Here is a 23,549-nt window from a genome sequence, read left to right as displayed (position 1 = left end):
TATGGCTAAGAAATATAACTATATATATATATATATATATATATATATATATATATATATATATATATCATACTCATATATCATATATCATGTATCACAATCATATCATATATCATAAAAGTATGATACAATAATACAATGATGTACTGTATGTACATGTACATACACACAAACACTTTTTAATTGACATACCAAACACTTAATGTTGCCTTCATCAACTCTCAAATACAAAATTATTGTCAGTTGTCAGTATTACCAACACATCCTAGAGATGATTCACATATTGCTGATGCTAGAATAAACCAGTATTATGCACAAGCCACCAGTTCACACAAGAGCTAAAAATCACAGAAACTACCACCAATTACCATATCATCAGTATCACCGACGATATATATGACAGTATAAGGTCCTAGCCTCTATATATTAGTCAGAAAATGGTATTGAAAATTAAACAATATAATCACCTCTAAATATATACAACTTAAGGTGGTAGATTTCAGCATACTTGTTGCTTCTATTTTTGACCCTTGCTACACTCTCAACATTTCCACCAACATTGCTATTGCAGCTGCTCTAACTAAATCTGTTTACCAAATGGGCAAGTTCATAGATTATCCTGCCTTTACTTGTTTTCTACTAAATGACTAACTGACTTGTATGCAGCTTGAGAGTACCGATTTACCTGCTATATACTTGTTCTAGTTCATTGAGTCACTGAAGCAATCAAGAATGACAGTACTACATTTAAAACCTTCAAAATCATGTCAGAACTAGTAGAACTGTCATGAACTAGTAGGTCCCAGATTTGAGATCTCAGATCTCAAATAAGTAAATGATATTATTTAAATAAATAATGATTTAAATGTAAAAAATACATTAAAATTTAATAATAATTAAGTTAAAAAGAAAGTCAAACTACAAAAGGTTGAGTCTAAAGATGTTTTCAGTCATTTGGATTGCATGATGTCCATTACCACTCACCCAAAAGACAGAGAAAAGACTGTAAATACTGGGCATCATAGTCCTACACCCCGAGAAGTTTCATCACAATGTAAAACATTCAATGTGAAATGGTGCTTGCAAGAGGTTCTAACATTGCCACATCATTTTTGCCTCATTGATGTCATCTGTGCATTATTTAAAACCAGCCCACAGGAGGAAGGCAGGCTTAAAGACTTCAGAAAAGGTGAGTATATAAAGAAGAAATAGCAAACCATATACCTTGTGGTAGCTGTACTGTAGCCCAAAATGTTAGTAGACATGTTTTCTTATAGTATAGGTTTATGTATTACAGAATTCCTATTCTATCATTTTACAAAATGTAATCTGAGCACAACAGGGTCATTATACCTACATATTAATCTACATTAATTTGCTTCATGTTTACTAAACATGCCTGAGTAAATTTGCATCAGATCACTTTTGTTGCATATATTTATGGGATATGAATAGGGAATGATGCACAATGCTTTTGTCACCAGAAAACTAATCTTCATTTGTATAATTTACTTACTAAACATATGATATTTATTTAGGTTAATTATACCACTCGAGAATTCAATCTTTATGAACATACAGGTGAAGAAAACCGTTAGTTAGTAGCTTGTATGCAAAAAAACAAAACAAAAAAAAAAACAATGAAATGAATAAATGAAGAGACAGGAGCAATGGCAGAGAGAATGAATTATAAAATACTGCTGTGATCATAGTAAATGCCTGATACCCTCTGATACTTATCTGTGTATTCAGGAGATTAAAGCAGAAGTAAACCCAAAACTAACCCAAAACAATAAAATCACGCCTTCAATCCCGCAGATCAGTCTGCCCACCAGGGGGTTTCTTTTATCGGGTCCCAGTATCCATCTATCCATCTACGTCACCCTATCTCACATTGTTCAGGTGTTGCACTTAAAAAAAACACAAACAAAATTTTTACTTTAACACCCCTAGCGGTATTCCCGAGTGTGACTCGGGGTAGATTTTACTTGCAAAAAGCGGTAATCCCGAGTCACACTCAGGATCACTTAAAACGTAGGTCCTGGGAACACCTCCTGCTCCTCCGATCTCCAGCCGTGAACTGAAGAGACGATCTTCAAGGTTATATATATGTATATAAATTATACATGCTTTTGTACAGGTAAATCATATGTGTTTCACTATTTTTTTTTTATTTTTATAACTTTATTTTAATTTTTGTGTTTTTTTATTACATATTTGGGTGAGTTATGCCTAAGAATTATAGCCTACAATGTAAAATAAATTTCAATTCAAAAGAAATGTAACACTTTTAGCATGGAAATACGGACAGAATTAGTACATTAGGGGGGTCAAAAAAAAAGGTTGTCTACCCTTTTATGTAAAGTGAAAATTCTGAGTTTAGGTACGCTTTAAAGGGATCTGTTGTCAGGCCACAAAGATATATGAGAGAAAAAAAAACAGCTTTGGTGGAAAGAAATAATTTGGTTGATTTCCTTTGTCTACATAAGAAACTTGTAAGGATGAAAATATGTGAGCTGCTACTGTGCACTTGCTTACAAAAAAGTTGAGTGTCTTCACATTGTTGGATTACCTAACAAGTTACTGACCCAGAATAAGCACGCAGCCAGTAAAATTGCAGCTGTGCATTATTTTTCTGCATTTTTTTCTTCAATTGGAAGAAAGAATAAGGACAACAACTCATAAGCATAGATTCTTTAAACAAGAAAGATGTGGGAACTTTTTCAACCATTCTTTCTGTCCTGAAATGGCCCATTTGTATAGTAATAAAATAGCAGCTTGGAAGAGCCAATGCAACTTCAACCTTTAGAATAAAGGAAAACCATTTATTCATAATGTGTTCTATTTATTTTTCCATTTATGTATAAATTATTTATATATTACCTACTTAATCACAGTATGAAATTATGATTGTCCTCTACAAAAAAAACGTTTGATGTTGATGCCACTTGGCCAAGTAAAAGAGAGTGACCACTGATGTCAAATATCTCATTAAGTGGATGTTAGGAGGTATACCACTGTAGGAAAGCAATTTTTTTTGTTACTGATCACAATGTAAGGGGGCACTTCTCCAATAACAATTATAGTTAAGGGTGCATTCACTCTAACTACTAATGTAGGGGGGATTTGATAAGGCTGTCCTGTCTTTCCTACTGGACACAAGCAAGAAGGTTCCATAGGCCACCACAATGTACCTATAACACTGGTGACACTTCCAGAAATAATAGTGGATTTGGAGTCTAGATATACAGCTGTTTATGTAGACACACTAACATGTCCCCATACCTCTGTGTCTTCCAGTGTCCAGCATATTGTGACAAAATGTACTCTAAAGTTTGGTCAATTATTATCTGTGACATCAAAGGTCACAGTAGTGTCTCAGAGTCCAGAGCTCCATTTTTACACATTTACAAAAATAAAAATGCCTAAATAAAATGCCCCAAAGGTCCTCATTGTGAATTGGTAATTATTTCATAATGAAAAATGTAAAATGTAAATGTTATTTCAGCTGCGTTTTAGGCTGCTTTACAAAACTGTGCTATCACACCTAATACATGACAGATTCACTTTAAATAAAAAGCCCATCAGGGCCACTCAACACCTGCTGTTAAAATGCCACCAATAATCTATGGTTGTCAGTAGGTGACATATGAGGTTATCAGAAACTATTTCCACAATACTGAGAGCTCTTCCTTACAAGGAGTAAATTGCATACATGGGCTGATACAGAATAAGAGTGACTTCTGTTACTATTTCTGGATCTTAACCATACCGTGTTGGGATGGGATAATTAAATTTTCAGACCAGTTTTCATAAATATTGTGCCTTGAAAGACTGGCCTACTTGAATAATGCTTCTAAAAATAAAAATTATTATAAATTTTTATCCAACTTTTGATTCACAGATGTGTCATTAGAAAGCAAAAAAAACAATGATTTTGCTATCCTGTTTGCTAAAAAGCGATAAACATAATTAACTTGGCCAGAATACACTAGTATCCAGTTCCTAATTAGATTATTTACTGCACTATACATATCGAGTATACTATACATGGCAGGCCTAAGTTTACAGTGCAAAAAGCAGCAAACAGATGCATAATTCTGAAACCCATAGTAGACATTAGACATACAGATTTGTTCTACTCTGCTAAAACCCCAAGAACCTGTTGATCCAGTGACTTCCTGTTTTGTGGCGTGAACAATATGCAGTCATCTAGTCTGTACAGCATTGTCATTGCACTGCACATTCTCCAGATCTCTTTTTTACAAAGACAGTGCTTAAATTACAGCGTTACCGTGCACCATTGCCTATGTTACAAGTTCAATCATGCAGTTATTTAAGACTTCTTTCAAATGTGTGCTCAAAAACACGATTAGCCGTTTTCAGAGTCCACCAAAGTGCTTGATGCATGCTTTGTCATTCATTTGAGTGTGGTTGTGATACAGTAGGCCATCTCTAGTCCTCTAGCAACGACCACAACAGCAATGCAACTGCTAGTTAAGTGCAGTTGGAATGCATCCCTAATCAAGTCAGCGCAAACGGATAGCTGCTGAAAGGGCAGCTAGAAGCTGCATGTACCAACCAGGAACTGTGCTGCAAAACAGTGTGATGCAAAGATGGATTCCCCAACTGCTCCCATATAAATGAACAGGAGCGATTGGGAGTGCTGTAGAGCACGCAGAAAACACCTTGAGTATTATGCATATCTGAATGAGCGTGCATCATTAGGGTGAAATATAGAAAATTTAGTTTTGCATTTAACAAGACATATATATATATATATATATATATATATATATATATATATATATATATAATATTTCTTGGGGCCTCTAGTAAAAAGACCTTTCACTCCTGTGAACCCTGGAGTTTACCATGTTTCTGGCCGCATCTCTCTGCTGGTGTTGGCTCTCGTGTGTAACCAACCAACAAATTAATGACCTGTGCCTTTATTTACTCATTTATTTATTGATTCATTTACATAGACCTCATTGCTGCATGTGATTGGATATAAGTGATCACACTACTAGTTACATTTTGGTTGATAATAAAAGTACCTTAGCAAACTTTCCAAGCAGTTTGTGTGTATGCTAATTTTACTGAAAATAGATATTTGTTTGCCAGTAGACTTGGGTTGAGCAGTTTATATTTCTTTTCCTATGCCCTTATGTTGGTTTGGCCAGACTAATGTAATTTGAAACAACACAGGCCTGTCATACAGAGCATAGAACACTCACACACTTCATCTCAGTGATAAACACTACTGAACACTGGTTATCAGATGAATGCTTGTAAACTGTTACTAAGCTAAGTGTGTCAAGATGACATTGACATAAGGACACGTGAATGGATCTGCCACTATAAAAAGTGTTTTCTTTCACATACAAATGCAAATTATATTCTGTAATTAAACATGCCAGGGCTGTTTTTTGCATTAATTCACAAATTAGGTTACAAAGATTTGTGTGTTGGTGTCTTTGTCAAATAATATATGTTTCTTATATCATTCTAACACAGGTTACTAGACCGTATATGACAATGTATTAATTACAAAAAAATGTAATAATATAATATACTATTGCCTACAGCACATGGCTCCAATAATTATACTGATTTTGGGTGATAAAAAGTTTAGCTTTATTAGATGATCAAGTTTCCTAGTATATCCTGGGCTACAAATAAAACAGACTACTGCCTATCACAGTATGAAATTATTTGGAATCTTTTAGTTCTGATTGCATAAGTTAGCATCAAGCATATAGAAATGCATTCATCTTTTATTTTTGTGATCCTGCGGGAACCATTGGTTAAGAACCATTTATTTCCGGCTAAGCAAAAATGTGAATAAAACAGATAAGAAATATACATGAAACAACATAATCCATCTTTTTTATTAAATAGCAAAACATATAAACAACATATTAAGTGACATTCAAACTGGACAGATACCTTGGACAAAACTGGACTAAACACCAAACTTAGTCCAAAAAATTCATATAAAATTACATACCCGCTGCTGCCTATTTTTATCACCATACAAAAATATTGTAGTATTATTGTGAGCTTCACTATTATAAATCATGTTTTTTACTCCTAATGGGACAACTTAGGTTTAACATTGTATTCATACCTACAACTGTTATTATATTTAAAACTTAGATTGGCCTTTAATGTAGGCGGAACCAAAACCTGCTGATGACAGTTCTTAAATAGAAGTCACTCTTGTTGCAAATATATGTAAGTTATATTCGAGTTGGTATGTTTCGAATACATGTGATTAATAAACATTTATAAAACAATCTATAATATGATCTATACTAAAAATAATTGTCATCATTTGCATATAGAATAAACCTCCAGTGAATCTATGGATCTGTGAAAAATACAAAGTTGTTTTGTCTGTGTTTATTTTACAGGAAGTCCTTATCTAAAAGAATGGTTGAGAGATGCAACAAGCACTTCCATGTGAAATGGATATTGAATAGTTTTATGTAAGACAGCAAGATAGTAGCTCATCTGTTGCAGTTTGTAAAGAAAATAACAAACAGCGATGACTATGTTTATTGAATAGGCTCTGTATAGTAATAATAAATCGGTTAGTTACTTGCAAAGTTCCATCTATGATATTTATGATAACCACTGGGTAACTATATGCCTAAAACAAGATATACTTGACAAATTTAACATCTGCAAGCCACAACAAGTCTCATCATTATTGATACATCCCTTTTGTACAACCAGATACATGATTACTAACCTGGGGTATACGTTGTTTTCTGTTTTTACCAGAATAGATTTTCATAATCAGTTGGATCTGCAGCTAATTCCCAGCAGCTTATATTTGTGGTTTTTATAGAATTTGAATATTGCTGACGCTTACCATCATTTGTAAGTGATCAATTTAAGATAGAATAATGACTTTGGAAACCATTTTTTTGTTTGTGCCGACTTTGGATTGATAAAACATTGACATTTTTGGGTAATTTGCAAACATAGTTTTTGTTGTTTTTTCCTTTAGTGTTGCTTTGGGGTCCCCCACACTCCCCTGAGGAAGCCTTATTATGCGAATTGGGTTGGGAAAGGAGACCCTCTCTTATTCCTGTACTCCTGTTTGCTTTTTAGATGTACAAAAATTTGAATGGTACTGAAAGTGTTATGATACAATCCATGTAAAATATTCAAATACTGTTTTTATCTAACATTTTTTAACATTTATAATTCAATAAAAATTCTGTTTAATATTAGTGAGTTTATGAGTGCCTTACAAAAGCCTCTCCTTTTTTTTCTTTCTTTTCTATTTTGTCCCTCTCTTGATTATTTGTTTGAAGCCGGAGGCTAGGCACATTTTGGTGATACCAAGGTCAATATTAACTTTCTCTTCTGGAAACATTAATTTAATGGGGAATTGTAAAGAAAATAAAACAACATAAAATTGTACCTGGATGTATTTTCATTACAAGTACAGTAGGTTTTATTTAACAAAGATAAAAAGTTGTTTTTAATGTTTTTATAAAATGCCCATGGACTCAACTTTAATAATATAGAAAATAGTGAACAAATATCTAACAATGAACTGTGAAGTAAATAAATATAATGCTGTATTATTTCCCAAATTTTTATATAATGTACATCTGTATTTTAAAGTAAACAAATCCTATGAGGGTGATTCACCAGGCAAAATCGGAAGCTCGCTCGCGCATTCGTATTTCAATTTATCAACTAAATTTCAGGCGCTGGCGTATTCGCGTGGAAGATAGTAACCGAAATGATCTCGCTGCTGGAGCCGTGCATTCCCGGCAGTTTGACACTAGCGAGCTTGCAATAAAAGTCTTTTTTCCCCTAAAAAAGCATTCTTTCCAATGGCACACATATTACCCTAAGCCCTAAAAAAAAATGTTTGGACAGTTCAAATGTTTAAAACATCTATATGCGCTAAGAATAAAGCATATTTTAAAATGATTTATTTCTGTCCTGTTAGGCAAGAGTTAACTGAGTTCAGCTCCTCTACATCTATCTAAACGCTTACGATGCCTGATCAGAGGAGCCGCCTGGGGGTAAATATTGCGCCTTTCTGCAGGCTAAACCTCGGCTTTGCCATCGGATTAGATTTCCCCACAAAAGTCACAAGCACACACACATTCTTGTTTGCTTCTATAAATATATATGTATATGTGTGTGCATATATATATATATAATTATATACTTCAGGAGTAGATGCGGGTGAAAATGTGCTTAAAAATGTGCTAGTGCTTTGCTCCAACTCCCCTCATCAAAAACAAATATAATCTGAAAACTCAGATATATAATAAACCTGCTCTCCACTGCCTCAAAATTTGCCACATGATACATATATTTAAATTAAAAACTACTTTGTCCCTTACAATTAACATATATGTAGCTTTACTTTGAGATCCACAATTATCTTTTATTTGAACAAAATAACATAAGTAAGACATCTCCTATTAAGTAAGACATTTTTATTATGGGCATGTATGCAGCTTTGTGAAATAACACCTTTGTGAAATAATAGTCCCAGCAGAAGACCACTTTTTCTACAATATTTTGGTGTATCAAATTTAAGAAATATTCAGTTTCTACAGTGCAGCCATTTCCAGCAATGCCTTATGCCCCCTGGCTCCACGGATAACTAACGAGCTATAATACGCATTTCTGATACATTAAAAGTTTATTAAAGGTAATAAAAAGCATTTATGACCACTAGATGTGCTGATTAGTACTTTTCTGATACATTTGAAAATACTTGCTCAGCCCAGTTTGGCAGGTCTAGGTGGTACAAGTCAGTCAATAGACTGAATTCACACCGCTCCTAATTTTTATTGGACCATCTACCACATACCAACTTTATCTGCCTCTTCACAACTGATCATAAGTTTAACTTATGAAAGAGTTTTGAACTGTACAGGTTTCTAAAAATCTGCCAACTTCTGTTAAAGATGTCTGTTGTTTATAGCCATTTATTTGCCATGTTTAATACAAGCATTATGTGAATCACAAACATTCCTAGCACATAAGATATAAACCAATGTAATTAGAAAAGTCTCTTAGTAGGTTTGGCAATGTGTTAAGGATGCAGTTACCCTTTATTTGCATTCCCACAAGTTACGGGTGTAAAAGTGTATGCATGTTCAGAAGAGACATTGCCCCTGATTCATCAAGCAAAATCGGATTATCGGTCGCGCATTCGTATTAGCGATCCGGAATCCCTCCTTAATCGCGCAGCTGAAATCTAATCGCCTTAATTGGCAGATTCGCGCTCCCTATTGTGAAGGCTGGAATCCGGCTGGTAGTGAGGCGAGTGTACGCGCATACTCGAGCCCGGCCCGCGGTGATCTGCGATCGCTGGCCGCGCGTACGTTCGCGCTTCCAGCGATCGCGGATTTCAATGATGAATCAGGGGCATTAAGTAGGACCTTACTGCTACTGCTTTTTTTAGATCGATTATGCAGGAAAGTGTTTAAAGAGGGAGCTTCAGGAAGTAAATTCTCGAAGCTCTTACCTACCCCTCCTCCCCGCCTTCTTTCACTCTTGTTTAATTTATTACCATAATGTTCCGAAGAATCAAACATTTTGTCACTTGCATACTGCCTATGGTTCTTCATCAGCCTTTACACTTAAACAAATATTTCTCTGCATATAGCAACTCCATTTAGCAATGTTCTTGTGTAAAAAAAAACCCTTTATAATGCTAATTATACCATTAAATGTATGCAAGCATAATTGAAACTTTCTGCATGTAAAAACATGTCTAGTATTTTATCTTCTAGGCACTGCTGGCAGTCTATTCAGTGGATCATGTAATGGTTTTACCAGTCAAGTGTTCCTGGGTGGCCATCATGTAATAAAGCTTGCCTCTGGGTCTTCTCAATTCAGTTGGCTTCAGATAAGACATGATGAATGAGGGCACTAAGAAAACTGTAATCATTAGCTTCTGAAACATGTGTAAGCAGTAACCTGTTACAGTCTGCTCAAGAGAATAGGGAGCCCACACAGTCGCTATTTTGCCTGATTTGCTAAAAGAATCACATCTACTTCTGTAATACTTTTTACATTTATTTTTTCTTTTATATTTATTTTTTTCCTACATTATTCCAAGTACAGTGGTACCTTGGTATAAATTCGCTTTGGAATAAGTCCAACTTGGTACAAATCCTGCTTGGACACGAAAAATTTTGCTTAGTATACAACCTTTGCTTGGTATACAACCTTTGTCCCAGAACTTGTATGGGTCAAAATGAGTCATAACAGCGCGCGCTACCCTTATTTATCTCTCTTGAGACAAAGCCACGACTGCCCACGAGTGTCAGTATGCCAGTTGCTACCATTCAGTTAACAACCTGCGCTATAACTCTCCTAGTAGGGGCTCAACTCTTCTCAGCAATGTAAAGTGAGGTTAAATTTCCATTTATTTAATCTAATTACTTTTGTATTTATGTATTTTAGTATTAAGCAGTGTTAAATTATTTTATACAGCCCCATCAATGTATAATATACCAATAACAATAGGATTTTTTCATGGGAACAGAATAATCATTTTCCTTTATTTTTTATGGGAAACATTTGTTTGGTATAAGTCCTGTTTGGTATAAGTCCAAGGACCTGGAACGGATTAGGGACCAATACCAAGGTACCACTGTATTTGTTTTTAAATATTGTGCAGTACCATTCCTGCAGAATGATACAAAACCTGTTTGTTAAACTAGCTGGAAGTCTGCAAATATCAAGGGCCCTTGCCATGTGGATACCAGTACATATATATGTACTTAGTGACAGTTTGGTTTTAAATAGACCCACCTAAAATGCAACATCATTTGTTAGCAAAGGTTTTCAGTCCTGGACCAGATCCATTCCAGGTTTGCGGTGTGACCCAGCTTCACAGATTAAAGTGTATCTTCTCCAGCCTTAGAGAGCTTTAATAAATCAGGCCCAATGTTGAGCTATTCAAAATATAGGATAATAATAATAACTCCAGATAATACTTTTTAAGCAGACAGTAGCATTTTTACTTCTAGAAAAAAGGTTTAAATTCCATAAATAAAGGATAACTGTTGTAAGCATTTCTGTCTGTAATAATTTGTTACAACCTTTACTTTTCCTGGACAGCTTGGCCAGCATGTAAAGGTTGGAGGAAAATAAAAGCATATGAAACACAAAAAGAATTCATACAGCGAATACTATCGTTACAGGTATCAGCCCCATACAGTTAGGAGACTAAAACCTTTTCCTTCTATAGTGGGCTTTCAATTAAAAGACAACTAATCATTGCTTTGCCAACATATCTTTTACAAATTATGCAAAACTATTTAACTTTACCTGTTGGAATTACAATGAAATATGCGCTGGAAAGTTAATTTGAGAACAGTACTTAGAGAAGCACATTTTTCCTGGGGATATCAGTGAATGGATTATCCGAATGAGAGATTGTGGGTTAACATCATGAGCCCGTATTTAGCAGTACTCTCACAGCTTCTTAACAGTTCCTCCTCTATGAAAATAAATCTTCAGGCAATAAATTCTCCCCATGTCACTCCATGCCTCCATTGCTATGGAAATACAATGAAGTTTCTAGATTGTCATAGATGAAAGATCCTTTCAGTTTATTGTACGCGGTTTAAAGAAACCACGTGAATAGCTATTATAATAATATGAACTGTGAATTATAGTTTTCAAATGAGTTTTGAGAGGGTAGATTTAGGTAATTGGTTATTTGCTTGCTCGCACATTGCATATTTCAAAATAAATAGAAGAAAAATAAAATACTACTATTCCAAATAATTTATTTTTTAGGTTAGACATGGAGTCATACATTTTGACTGTGGCAGTCAGCCACCTTATAATTTTCCCTGAGCATTTTGTCTTCTTTATATAGCTAAGTTGTGACACAGAAACATGGCTTGCAGGACCATCTTCCTCGCCAAATGCAAATTCTTTCTCTACTACCCTAATAGCTAGTTTATGTACAAATATCATGAGAAAAGAACATGGAATGCTATTGCTGTCTGGATGTGCTTCTGAGTGAAAGACCTGGAGCTAACATGCAGCAAAGACATAGAGAACTCTGAATCCTTTTTTGCTATAACAAGCAATGAACCACTAGCTTTTAGTGGGTAGGGTGTGTAAGGTAGTTTAAGAATTAATAATTTTTTACTACCGTATTTTCCGGCGTATAAGACGACTTTTTAACCCCGAAAAATCTGTGCCAAAGTCGGGGGTCGTCTTATACACCGGGTACCAATACTTACCTGCAGCTTGCTTCACGTCCGGTGACCCCGCGAGTCCTCCTTCACGTCCGGCGTCCTGTGCAGCTTGCGCGAGTCCTCCTGTGCAGCAACGCGAGCCTGCACAGGAGGACGTGAGCCTGGATTGGCTCTCCAGTGGAGAGCCTGGATTGGCTCTTCACTGGAACACGCCCATTCATTAAAGGAACGCGCCCATTCATTACTTAGAACTAGTACTGTACTGTTCCTTCTGCCTCTCAGTTCTCGCACAATAGCGAGATCTGACAGGCAGAAGGAACAGTACAAAACTGGGCGTATAACACGACTCCCAACTGATTGGTTAGAGTGGGGGGTCGTCTTATACGCCCAGTCGCCTTATACACCGGAAAATACGGTAGTTTATAGACCTCCAGAATATCAGACTATACCCACACAGGTAAATGACAAAGAGGAGGGACAAACCCCACCTCATGCTAGAAGAAATGTTGTGTTTTTCTAGTTTTTCTTTTTGCAAGAGCAAAATGAGGATTTTTTTATTATCCATTCATTAAAATGGGAAAGATGCTTTACCTAGAAAATATTGTTGGCATCAGGGATGGTGTATGCAGCATGGCAATAACTGATGGACTTCACATAAAAAAATATCTGAAGCTTACAGTGCAAAATACAAAAAGCCTCCGTTGAGTGGCAGTTCTTTGGAAGAATACATATTGGGGTCTAGTCCTGGGAGAAAGGCCAAACCCATATCAGTTGACAGACGTTTACAACTGAATGGATAAACTGACTGTGTGCGCAGGAGGAAATCTCTGAATGCAGAATGATGAGCATGGAAGAGGATAAACTGCTACAGCAAAATAATTCAACAATTCAATCAACATACTTCAGTAAATAAAAACAGAACTGCTATATTAGCATTATTAAAAAGTATTGATATAGTTTCACCATAATACAAAGCTGTTTGCAGTGTCTAAAGTCCCGACACTAAATTTTCCTCAGATGAGCTTACATTTAGTGGGAGAAGCCCAATAACCTAGCCGTATATTTTTGGAATGTTGAAGGAAACTTAAATGCCAAGACTAATGTCCTGGTCAAGAGTCTATAACTATAAATACATCATAGCTCCACTTTACTACCCACCCTAAAATATATATATTTTTTTTTTAACATAGATATTTATTTATTTTTTTCCTTACAGTTATCTGACAGGTCCTACCACTGATTACAGTCTTCCTCCTACACTGAGGGGTGATCCCATAAAAATGTGTGTCTTGGTCCAAGAGCAGTGTATGCCCAGGCTGTGTGATGACACATCTGCAGGCAATGTATCTTGAACATCACAGTCTCACAGAAAATGGGTGGAATAATGCTGGTCATCATTTGACCCAGAGGAGGACTACTACAAAGTGTCTTGGTTTAATAATTCCCTAAATCTGCTGTGATGTACACAAAGGTCCATGTTTTGATGCTTGCAGCATGAATCTACAATTCATTATTTGGCATATTGGTCTTTAAATTAGATCTAAACACAGTCACTAAAGTCTCCCATATTCATTAGCATGTTAATAATCTTTTTTACAGCTTTCAGGATCACCATCACTAAACCAATCCTGGTAAAGTTGGGTGCTACTCACGGGACAATGAAGAGTACATGCATACAGCAATTGGATAGGAGTAGGCGGAGGAAGATCAGAAGCTCCAATATGCAACAAATATAAAAAAACAGCATTAAAAACTGCAATAAAATATTATACTGTGCTGTAAACTAACAAAATGTCATGGTCGGGATCTTATACTATAAAACACCACTAAGTTCTGCAAGCAGATACAGTAACTGCAGTTCCAGTTAGTTATTGGTGACTACTGATAAGAAAACATCATTACCCATTTTTAGAAAGTAAGACTATCTCCATGGTTTAAAATCTGTAATCTGCTATGAATGCTTGATGAATGTACCTAATAAATTGGACACTAAATATAACACAATGCAGCATGTTTCATTAATGTCAAGAGGATATTTGTGTTGTGGTGAGTACTCCCACCAAAAGAAATTGATAGTGCCATGTGATGGTCATATCTAAATGTGTAAAAAAGAAAGGCCTTTAACAAACTAATATCTCACATTTTTCAACCAATGCACATTGCTCATTTATCTCCCGCAAAGTATCAGTAGCTTTACTATATCTTTTACATGACAATATCACACAGGCTCTACATATTTCAACATGATTAATACAAAAACTACCACATCCTATTGTCAGCGGTATACACAAGAAAATACCAGGAGCTGCAGTGGAAAAAAGGACCTTATATCTCTAGGAGCCTCTGGTCTGAATTCCATTATCAAAGCTGATTTTTCAGTTCTGGTTTTACGAAATTTAATTGGCATTATAAAATGTGTCATCTTAACCTTTAATAGAGGCAACATAAATGTAGGACATTCTAAACATACACGTTTGTATCTTAGTTGGCTATTGTAATGAAACATGTTTCATTAGACATTGCCACTAGAACACAGCAGCACAGACAAAGATGAAGAGCTGACAAGTGCTTGTGGGCCCTTTTTATTTCAAAAGCATTTAGTCATAAGAAGCTACTAAATCTGTACATTTTCTGGTGTGCTGCCTATAGGCTTTTTTAATGAGATTATCACACTGCTATAACCCGCAATCGCAGAACTTCAATGAATTACCCTATTTTTAGAGAGGTCTTTTATTTACTATACGTTCAAAAGTACATTATAATAAGTGATATACAAAAGTGCTGAAGATTATAGACATTTGTGTTGTAATAAGATCTTGTCAACAATAAAATACTGAATAGAATAAAATTCACTTGGCCAAGCAACAAACTAGAAGGGAATAGTTTTTCCCTACTGGGAAACCAGAACAGGCAAAAGTAATTTGTGACAATAGGAAGTCACAATACTGCAATGGTATTTAAATAACTTCTGTCTATCAACTACAAATGACAGATTTTATAGGGCCAGTACATTCCAAAGTAATATTTTACTTATACGCGGCTTGGGGGGCTTTTGTAGCCCACAGTTTATGTAAGTCTTGAAAACTCCCACAGGAACATCTCCCTAGTATATTTCCCAACTGTGCTTCACAACCTGAAATGCATGTTTTTACCTTCTTGTGTGGCATTCTACCAGTCAGAAAAGAACCTAAAAACATCTCATAATGAGCAAAATCAGATGACCTTTATATTACTCTAATGACACGTTTTCTTAAAATAAGTGAAGCACTAGAATATATACAAGAAAAAATTATGCTTGCATACCGTTCAGATTTAGCCATTGTTTAGCATTCCACACTACAAGTACTGTATTTCACATTTTGTTGCCCTTTGACATAGCATAGCTCAAGCCAAATAAATGTGTGGTGTAAATTACAGCAATAGGATTGAAAGTTGAAATGTATCCACTTACAATCAAAGAACAACCCTCTGATTTTAAAGCCATGTAGCACTTGAAATTGCTGCATTATCATAAAACATGTGCACAGTCAGCTGTGAATTATTGTACTCTATAATAGTATTGTCTCATCACAGTCTGTGATACAACACATTTATTTCAGACACCTCCTAGAAACCGCTAATTTGATTAGAAGTTGCATTTTCAGGTATTTCTGTTTATTGAAAGGTTATGTGGGAGATCTAAGTTGATATAGTGACTCTAAGGATATGCCCACACTGACAGTTCACCCAGTTTTGCTGGCTGAGTCAGACAATAAACTATAACACAAAAGGTTTCAGTTTCCTCACTGACACAGAAATTGCTTATTCTCCCATTACATTTAAAAGAACATTAAAATGACAGTTCTATTTCTGTATATTCAGGCCACTTTCTTGGCTTCAAAGTCAAACACGGACTGTGCAGAACTTAAAGCGTACCTAAACCTAAAAAGGGTAGACAACCCTTTTATGTAAGGTAAAAATCCTGTTCTTTGTTTTTTTTTTAAGTGCAGTAACACCCTATTTTTTTGAATGGGAGCGCAAAGCCTCCCAGGATACCTAAGACACTCATCCTGGGAGGCTCTTGGGCGCTCCTTCTGTGCATGCCCGAGCATCTCGACCATGCGCAGAAGGAGCCTTTTTTCCCAAAGAGAGAAAGTTGCGAGCTCACGCATGCGGAGTAAGATCGGCAATTTTTTTTTTCATCTTACCTCACCCGATCTTGCGTCTGGGTCAGGTGATATAGGAAGAACAGGAAGAAGAGCAGAAGATGGTGGCATCCCTGAGCTCAGGCTCCAGGACCAGATGCCAGACACCCCCGGAGGGATCAGACTGTCCTGCGGGATTGAAGGTAAGTGAATTTTTTTTTCCATTTTGAGTTTAGTTACTCTTTAAAAAATTCCAAAGGGCCAGTTTAAAAAATATATATACAAAAAAAAAATATGTTTTAGCTATGGATCTATTCATTCCCCCTTCAATCAAATGTTAAAAGAAAAGATTCTTTGCATGCCTAAGTTTTTCATTACATATCGTTTTTTTACAACTAAAGCAAAATTATTTTTTTTTTTTTTTTTTAAAACCTGGGCAGACGGCTTGTGTGGAGCATGCAGTTTGTAGTCTTCCATAGGACTGCCTCTGCTGACTGAACAGATTTACCATAAACTTCATAAAACATAGGCCTACAACAACAAATAAATAGATATCTAGTCAGGTTTAGCTAACCTAAGCCCCAACCACCTGTCTCTCGTGTAAGATAATCAACAGTGGCCATAAAGGTTGTTTCCATGTAAGATGGAAATGGTAGCTGGTAAAAAAAATACAGAATATTAGAAACTAACAAACGAGGACCACAAATTAGACTTTTTTGGGGTAATAAAAGTTTAACCAATTTTTTTGATGTTTGTTCTTTTGCAGAAATTTTGCTTGTTTTAACTGCAATACAGGATTGCAGTAAACATGCAGAATTATTTGAAACTCGAAACCTGATATTTAAATTCTTGCACAAGGATTATTGTGACTTTATTGGGCAGCCACTGATGATGTGATCCAATCATTTGTATATGTGTTCACTTTTATATAAGCACAAATCCAACCCCTATTATTGACAACTTGTAAACTCAATGTAACAAGTGTATGCGGAACTAAAACCGAATGCTAAAAAAATCATCCATAACAATACAGCCAACAAGTTGCTAAGCAACAATGACATATAGGCGAACTAAAGCAGACCTGTCAAGAAAAGGACACGTGATTAAATTAGCATTCTGCTATTGTTGGGAAACCTTCTGAAAGCCAAACAAAATATTCAAAATTTTATATAACTACATTTAGGTATGTGGTGTAAATATATGAATATTATAATACATCAGTGCATCAATGACATCCTAAGTACTTTATGTTGCATGCACTTGAATTCCAAAAAAACCCTGCTGTATTATAGGTTAATATCTTGGAATATAACAATCAATACACACCCTCTTGCTAGCACTGGTATTTGTGTTGCGCTTTGAAAGCATTTATGCACTTATAAAAATGTAACACATACATGAACAGCTCTGAGCTCACAGACTTGACATTTTGAAGCTCAAGGTTATTCAGCCGCTTGTTTGGTTGTGACCCAAGAGCTATTAAAACATTTCCCTCTCATGACAATTTAGCACAATAAAAACCGCTATGAGTCACACTGGTGTAAATAATTAGCATTCCTGGAGATTAACTATCTTGTGATCTTCTCTTTTAAAAGATGCTCCAATGTCTGTCTGAACCTTCCACAAATCACTGTATATATATTGGATCAGCAGTTTAAGCATTTATTTTACCATCTTTATGTTATTATTTGATTAGTTATTTTTTAAGGTATATTACAAAAAAGATAATATAATATTATTGGAAATCCTGGCATACCTTACATGCGCTAAATGAAACTAATTGGACTAAACTAATATTTAGCACAGGAAACATATAATACAAGTATCTTTTACAGCTGGAAATGCCCTTGGGATGTTTAATGGTTTCTGGAATTATTCTTAACCTATTTTTCACACAAAGCACTTGAGTGCAATCACAAAGTGCACTTGTTCAATAGATTTTTCATTTCCTTGTCTCACCGAGATTCATCTTTCAGAAGCAATGTTAAAAAGACAGCCTAATGAATTAAGCTGTAGTTTAAACTTTGCTTATCATTACCTGCACTGTTTCACAGTAAAAATGTGTCGGCATCACTCGGTTGGTTAGTGGACTGGATAAATATCATGTTTGTAAAATAATTCTGCACTTTAAATACTGTGGTAGAAGTGTCAAGAAATGTGTTTTAAATGTTTTTTAGATCAAAATCTAGAAAAGGGCCTTTGATCTGATCATAACACATTATAATTTATGATCATTTAAAACATATTGTTTGCAATACCTGCTAACTATAAAAACAAGTGCTAGAGGTTTTAAATTCATTGATATTATTGGCTGGTCTGCAGGGAGCAAATAATGCAAACTCTGCTTGACATGCGCCCCTTATGTCTATAATGTCCACAATGAATGACAGAAGCCCAGCACACAATTCATATGAGCCACACAAAATAGCCAAGAGCAGACTGCTCAATGCACTGTCCTTCAACATTTAAACTGGATCCCAAGTCTTTAAACTACCCATTCCAGTTCTTTAAATATATATTATTATTTAAAGTAAAAGTGATAACAAAATTAATTAAAAATTGGAGCAGGTAACTGCATTAAATTGCATTTTTTTAAATTGATGCAGTGAAAAGGCAAGGGCCCTGATTTACTAAAGCTCTCCAAGGATGGAGAGAATACACTTTGATCAGTGAAGCTGGGTGATCAAGAAAACCTGGAATAGATTCCTTAAAATCATTTGGTATGTGCTAGCAAATTTTGAATCCTGAACCAGATCCAATCACCCAGCTTCACTGATCAAAGTGTATTCTCTCCAGCCATTGAGAGCTTTATTAAATCAGGGCCAAGGAGTCTAAAGGACTCGTGTTTCATAGAAACCCCAAATCCCTGCCAGAACTTCCTCTAAATGAAAAATGCTGCTGTCCATTGAGAAGATTGTTTCTTTTTTAGGGGGCCACATCTCATGCGCATGCTGGCTTGGCAATACCTTGGAAGTTGGCAGCTCTCTTGCTGGTTCAAAAGTCAAAACAATAGTTATCCATATGTCCAGGAATATGTTGTAAAACTCTTTTCAAAGCTATTTTTGTGTCTGTCCTGTAACTAGGATTAACATTGACTAAAATACTTCCAAATCATACTTTTCATGCATGTTAAGCCTACCACGGACATTATTAAAAACTAAGCATACTGTATAGATTACCAACAATATTATTGCTCAGGAATGCAAACAATAATCCATTGCATACAAATGTGCTATCTAGGATGAAATGGCAAGTACCAAAAAGAAATACAGCTTAGTTTAAAGTGACCCTGTCAGATGGTCAACAAATTTGACCTTTAACCTGTGAGCAAGTTGGTACAAACCTGTCTGTTCATTTGTTTGCTAAAATCTTACTCTGCAGAAAAGCTCTTGGCATTGATTCAATTAGATACTTCTAGTTGGTGGAATACTTTTTCACACCCACTAGCCACTAGTGGTTCCTTCTGCTGACCCCTGGTGTCACTGCAGGACACAATAGTGGTACAGAGACCATCATGAGGAACCACAGTGGTCAACAGGGGACATACAATTCCCCATACCTGGAAGTTTGGAATATGAGCAGTGGTAGGAGCTCTGACACAGGGCAAAACTTAGCTTAACAAACTGCTTAACTGCTTATTTTACTGAGAAATGTCTTTGTAAATTTGTTGACACCATAATAAGGTCGATTTACGGCAAGGAGCACTGTAACTACCTAACCAGGGTCATCAAAATTTACCAGTATTTAGGTGTATGTATCCAATCAGTTAAAAACCATCCTGTCCAAGGCTAATGCAGGTTACGGCATATGTGACCAATACCTATGGGAACATTATCGTCATTTTTTCCAGTAAGGGTATGCTTTACAGCCCCCACTATTGCTTTTTTTCTATACAAGAAAAATAATAAAGCTTTATGTGAACATCTGATTATATGGTAAAGTCTGGTGTCAGTTATATTGATCTGCTGAAGTGGTGAATGACAACCGAGCTGGTCATATTTTAGGATTGCCATGGTTACAGGCAAACAGCAGAGAGAACCAGAATAGGCATTAAACATTATTATTTTAAAATACCATAAACATTACACTATTAAAATATTCACACAAATTCATTAAAACCTTTTCACTGGAAAAATGAAATACAGGGACCTCATCTATCTTTGATTATGATTACAATATAGGTGAGCTTTATTCATGTGATTTTGATATATTGTAATAAAACCCCTGAACTGAAAGAATTTTTAGACTAATTACTGTTAAATTACTGTGTACATGGAACTGTATATAAACATGAATACATGTTACAAATTCCAGTAAACTACATCTGTTGCATGAAAACAGATATTTAACAGTAAAGCTGAGTAATGCAGAACGATTTTTCCAGTCATGCTGCACTGGGGTTTTAAAATAGAAAGGATGGATGCTTTTTTGTGTTACTACTTCATTTATAAATCAGGAAAATACTGGGTAAATAAAAAAAAAACTACAAGCTAAAAAAAAGCACCACATTCTGTGTGTGTAAATAAATAAACAAATAAAATATACACACATTTTTTTTTGTGCGGACAGGATTCCACTTAAAGTAGAAATAAATGTGTTGATGGGTATGCTTATGCCATAATTGGTGATTATGGCACACAACTATCTACAGAGCAGAGATGACAGGCCCAAGATCCTGCCACTGCTGCACCCCTTGAAGCTGCAATCAGCACTGCTGACTCCTCCAGGTCCAATGGGAACCTCCTTGGTACTGAATGGCAACTGACTGATGATGTAACTCTACATGCGCAAGGTTGTCTCAGGCTTCCAGGTCCATTTTCTGCTGTGCTGACATTCTGATGTGCTCTGCATCGCATGAAGAATGCACTGTATAGAACAAAATGTCACCAGTAGCAGGGGAAAAGTTTATTTTTTTTTTTTGCAAAGCAGACTTCAACTTCTGGTGGCATTTTGTATTATGAGTTTACTTACGCTTTAAAAGCAGTTCATTTAGGGAATAAGATCTTGGTGAATTGGGAAAAAAATCCACAAGACGTGTTAAAGAAGACGTGTCTTTTCACAGTGATTAATTCACAGACAACTATGTGTTCTAATAATGTTGTCTGCACCTGTTCAACACAATATTTACTGTAATTCCAGGGGAACATAGGCAGAAGAAAAAGATTAAAACAGCTAAAATTTAAACTAGCTACTGTTACTTCTTGTTCATTTATCTGTTACATTATTTAAACATGATTGCATACTTTACGAGCATGTTTGGACTAGAGGCATTTTACTGCAGTTTACTGTTTCCAGACTCCTACTGTCAACCTTTAAGTGCACGAGAGTAGCAACCCCTAGCTGCAAAAGCCTAGCAGGGCAGTGTGTTTTATGTTTTTTAATTTTTTTTCTTGTGAATAAAACTATTTTTGAAAACCATTTGCAACTCCTCGAACAAGAAATTTTAAGCGATACAACCAGCAACAATTTAACAATTTAAGGCATCTGAAATAAACAATGTCCAGTGATAACTTTTTTGCACATGGTTAGGTTTAAAAATGTCTTTTTTTGCAAATACCACTATTATTAATATTACTATACAGGATTTATATAGTGCTAACATATTACGCAGCGCTGTACATTAAATAGGGGTTGCAAGTGACAGATACAAACAGTGGCACATGAGGAGTAGAGGACCCTGCTCCAAAGAGCTTACAATATAGGAGGTGGGGGAAGTAGTACTGAACTTGTTCATACTAATTTTACCATACACATAATGTTTCACAAACAAGATTTTATCAGGGACTCAGGGCCCATTCACACAGCTTGTGTTTTTGTGTGCATAATATGTGCTAATATACATTGTGAATGTGCTCTGCTTGCACTGCAATGGATTGTTAAAACACAATTTATTGCTTGCTTTTTTCCCTATCTTGTATGTGATTCTTTTGCATTGCAGTGTGTTGTGTGCAAAAAAAATGTGTCCTACTTTTGTTCAGAAATTTAGTAGCAAGAACACAATAACACCTGTTGCCCTGCGTTACAATGCATTGTTAAAATGTGTTGCAGTGCTTGCATTTTTTCCAAATACTCATGCATTGCAAAGCATTACAATGCGCGTGAATGTGCTCTGCTAAGCAAAAATACAACATGTCCTTGTTCAGTGCATACTAACACAGCACATTGGTGTGAACTGAAGCCATAGGACATAAGATACATTGCATTCTTCTCACATGGGAATTGCATTAGGAAATGCTGCCTAAGACAGCCAAACAATGATAGTTTGAAAGGGCATAAAACTAAAGTGAATTACCAGCAATTAAAGCCGAAATTGTTACTGTGCAGAGCCCTCCTACCGGTTTGCCATGTGTCCAGACAGGTAATTGTAAAATGAGAAAGCTGGGGTTTTATAGGCAAAACACAATTGTATTGTAGTGGGTAATTCATAAAAGCAACAATGAGTAACATATACAATAGTTACAAATGGTTTATCCTAATAAAGCTTCATGGGATGAATTGACCGGTTATCTAAACATATAGGATTTCTGGCTAAATATAGAAAATCAAGGAAAAAGGTGTGAAGGCTAGGTCTTATGCACATAAAACACACCTTTTCCCTCTCCTTTTTACTCCCTATTGAACCCTCCCACATACCTATATTAAATATAATTTTTACATATTCCAATAGTATTTTAAATTTTGGTAGATTATCCTTGGATCATCTCCAGTCAAAGGAACTAGTTACCTCCTGGTTTAAACAAATCTCTGCAATTATCTAGTAAGTGCCTTTTCCTTCTTTTCCAAACATGGATTATGATCACATAAATTCTGGTGTAGAAGGGAAGGTTTGGGTTCATAGAGCACTGGGATGTCTTTTCATTGGGATACAACCTGTATGCCAGAAATGGTTTGCACCTAAATGAAAGGGGGTCTGCTGTGCTATGGGAAAGATTTAGGGGAATGGTGGAGGGATATTTAAACTAAGACAGAGGGGATTGGGACAGTTAAATAAGGTGTCAGAAAGGTTAGTCAGGGGTCAGACATTAGTGGAGGGTGGATTGGGGATAGTTGGGAGGAGGATTATGGATAATTGTAAGGAGCTTCCCATGTTACAAACAAACATTGGATTGTGCAGTACTAGTTGTACTGAATAAAAAAATGATTTGGCAAACAATTATGGTAAAAGCAGCAATGGTTTAAAGAGCCTGTTCACCACTTCTAGAAGTCTAGC

General features: G+C 35.7%; 1 protein-coding gene and 1 long non-coding RNA gene across 2 annotated transcripts in view; one reads left to right on the top strand and one right to left on the bottom strand.

The window, feature by feature from the left end:
- Positions 1-7,244, top strand: part of LOC140329035 (uncharacterized) — a 40,163-nt gene extending 32,919 nt beyond the window's left edge. Inside the window, exon 4 of the long non-coding RNA XR_011920388.1 lies at positions 6,417-7,244. This is a non-coding gene — a long non-coding RNA (uncharacterized lncRNA). The remainder of the gene's footprint in view (positions 1-6,416) is intronic.
- Positions 1-23,549, bottom strand: part of PACRG (parkin coregulated) — a 364,259-nt gene that overhangs the window by 56,421 nt on the left and 284,289 nt on the right. The gene's annotated exons all lie outside the window — the stretch shown is intronic.

Source organism: Pyxicephalus adspersus, chromosome 4 (genome assembly GCF_032062135.1).
Source record: "Pyxicephalus adspersus chromosome 4, UCB_Pads_2.0, whole genome shotgun sequence".
Lineage (NCBI taxonomy): Eukaryota > Metazoa > Chordata > Amphibia > Anura > Pyxicephalidae > Pyxicephalus > Pyxicephalus adspersus.
This window is presented reverse-complemented; position numbering and strand designations above follow the sequence as displayed.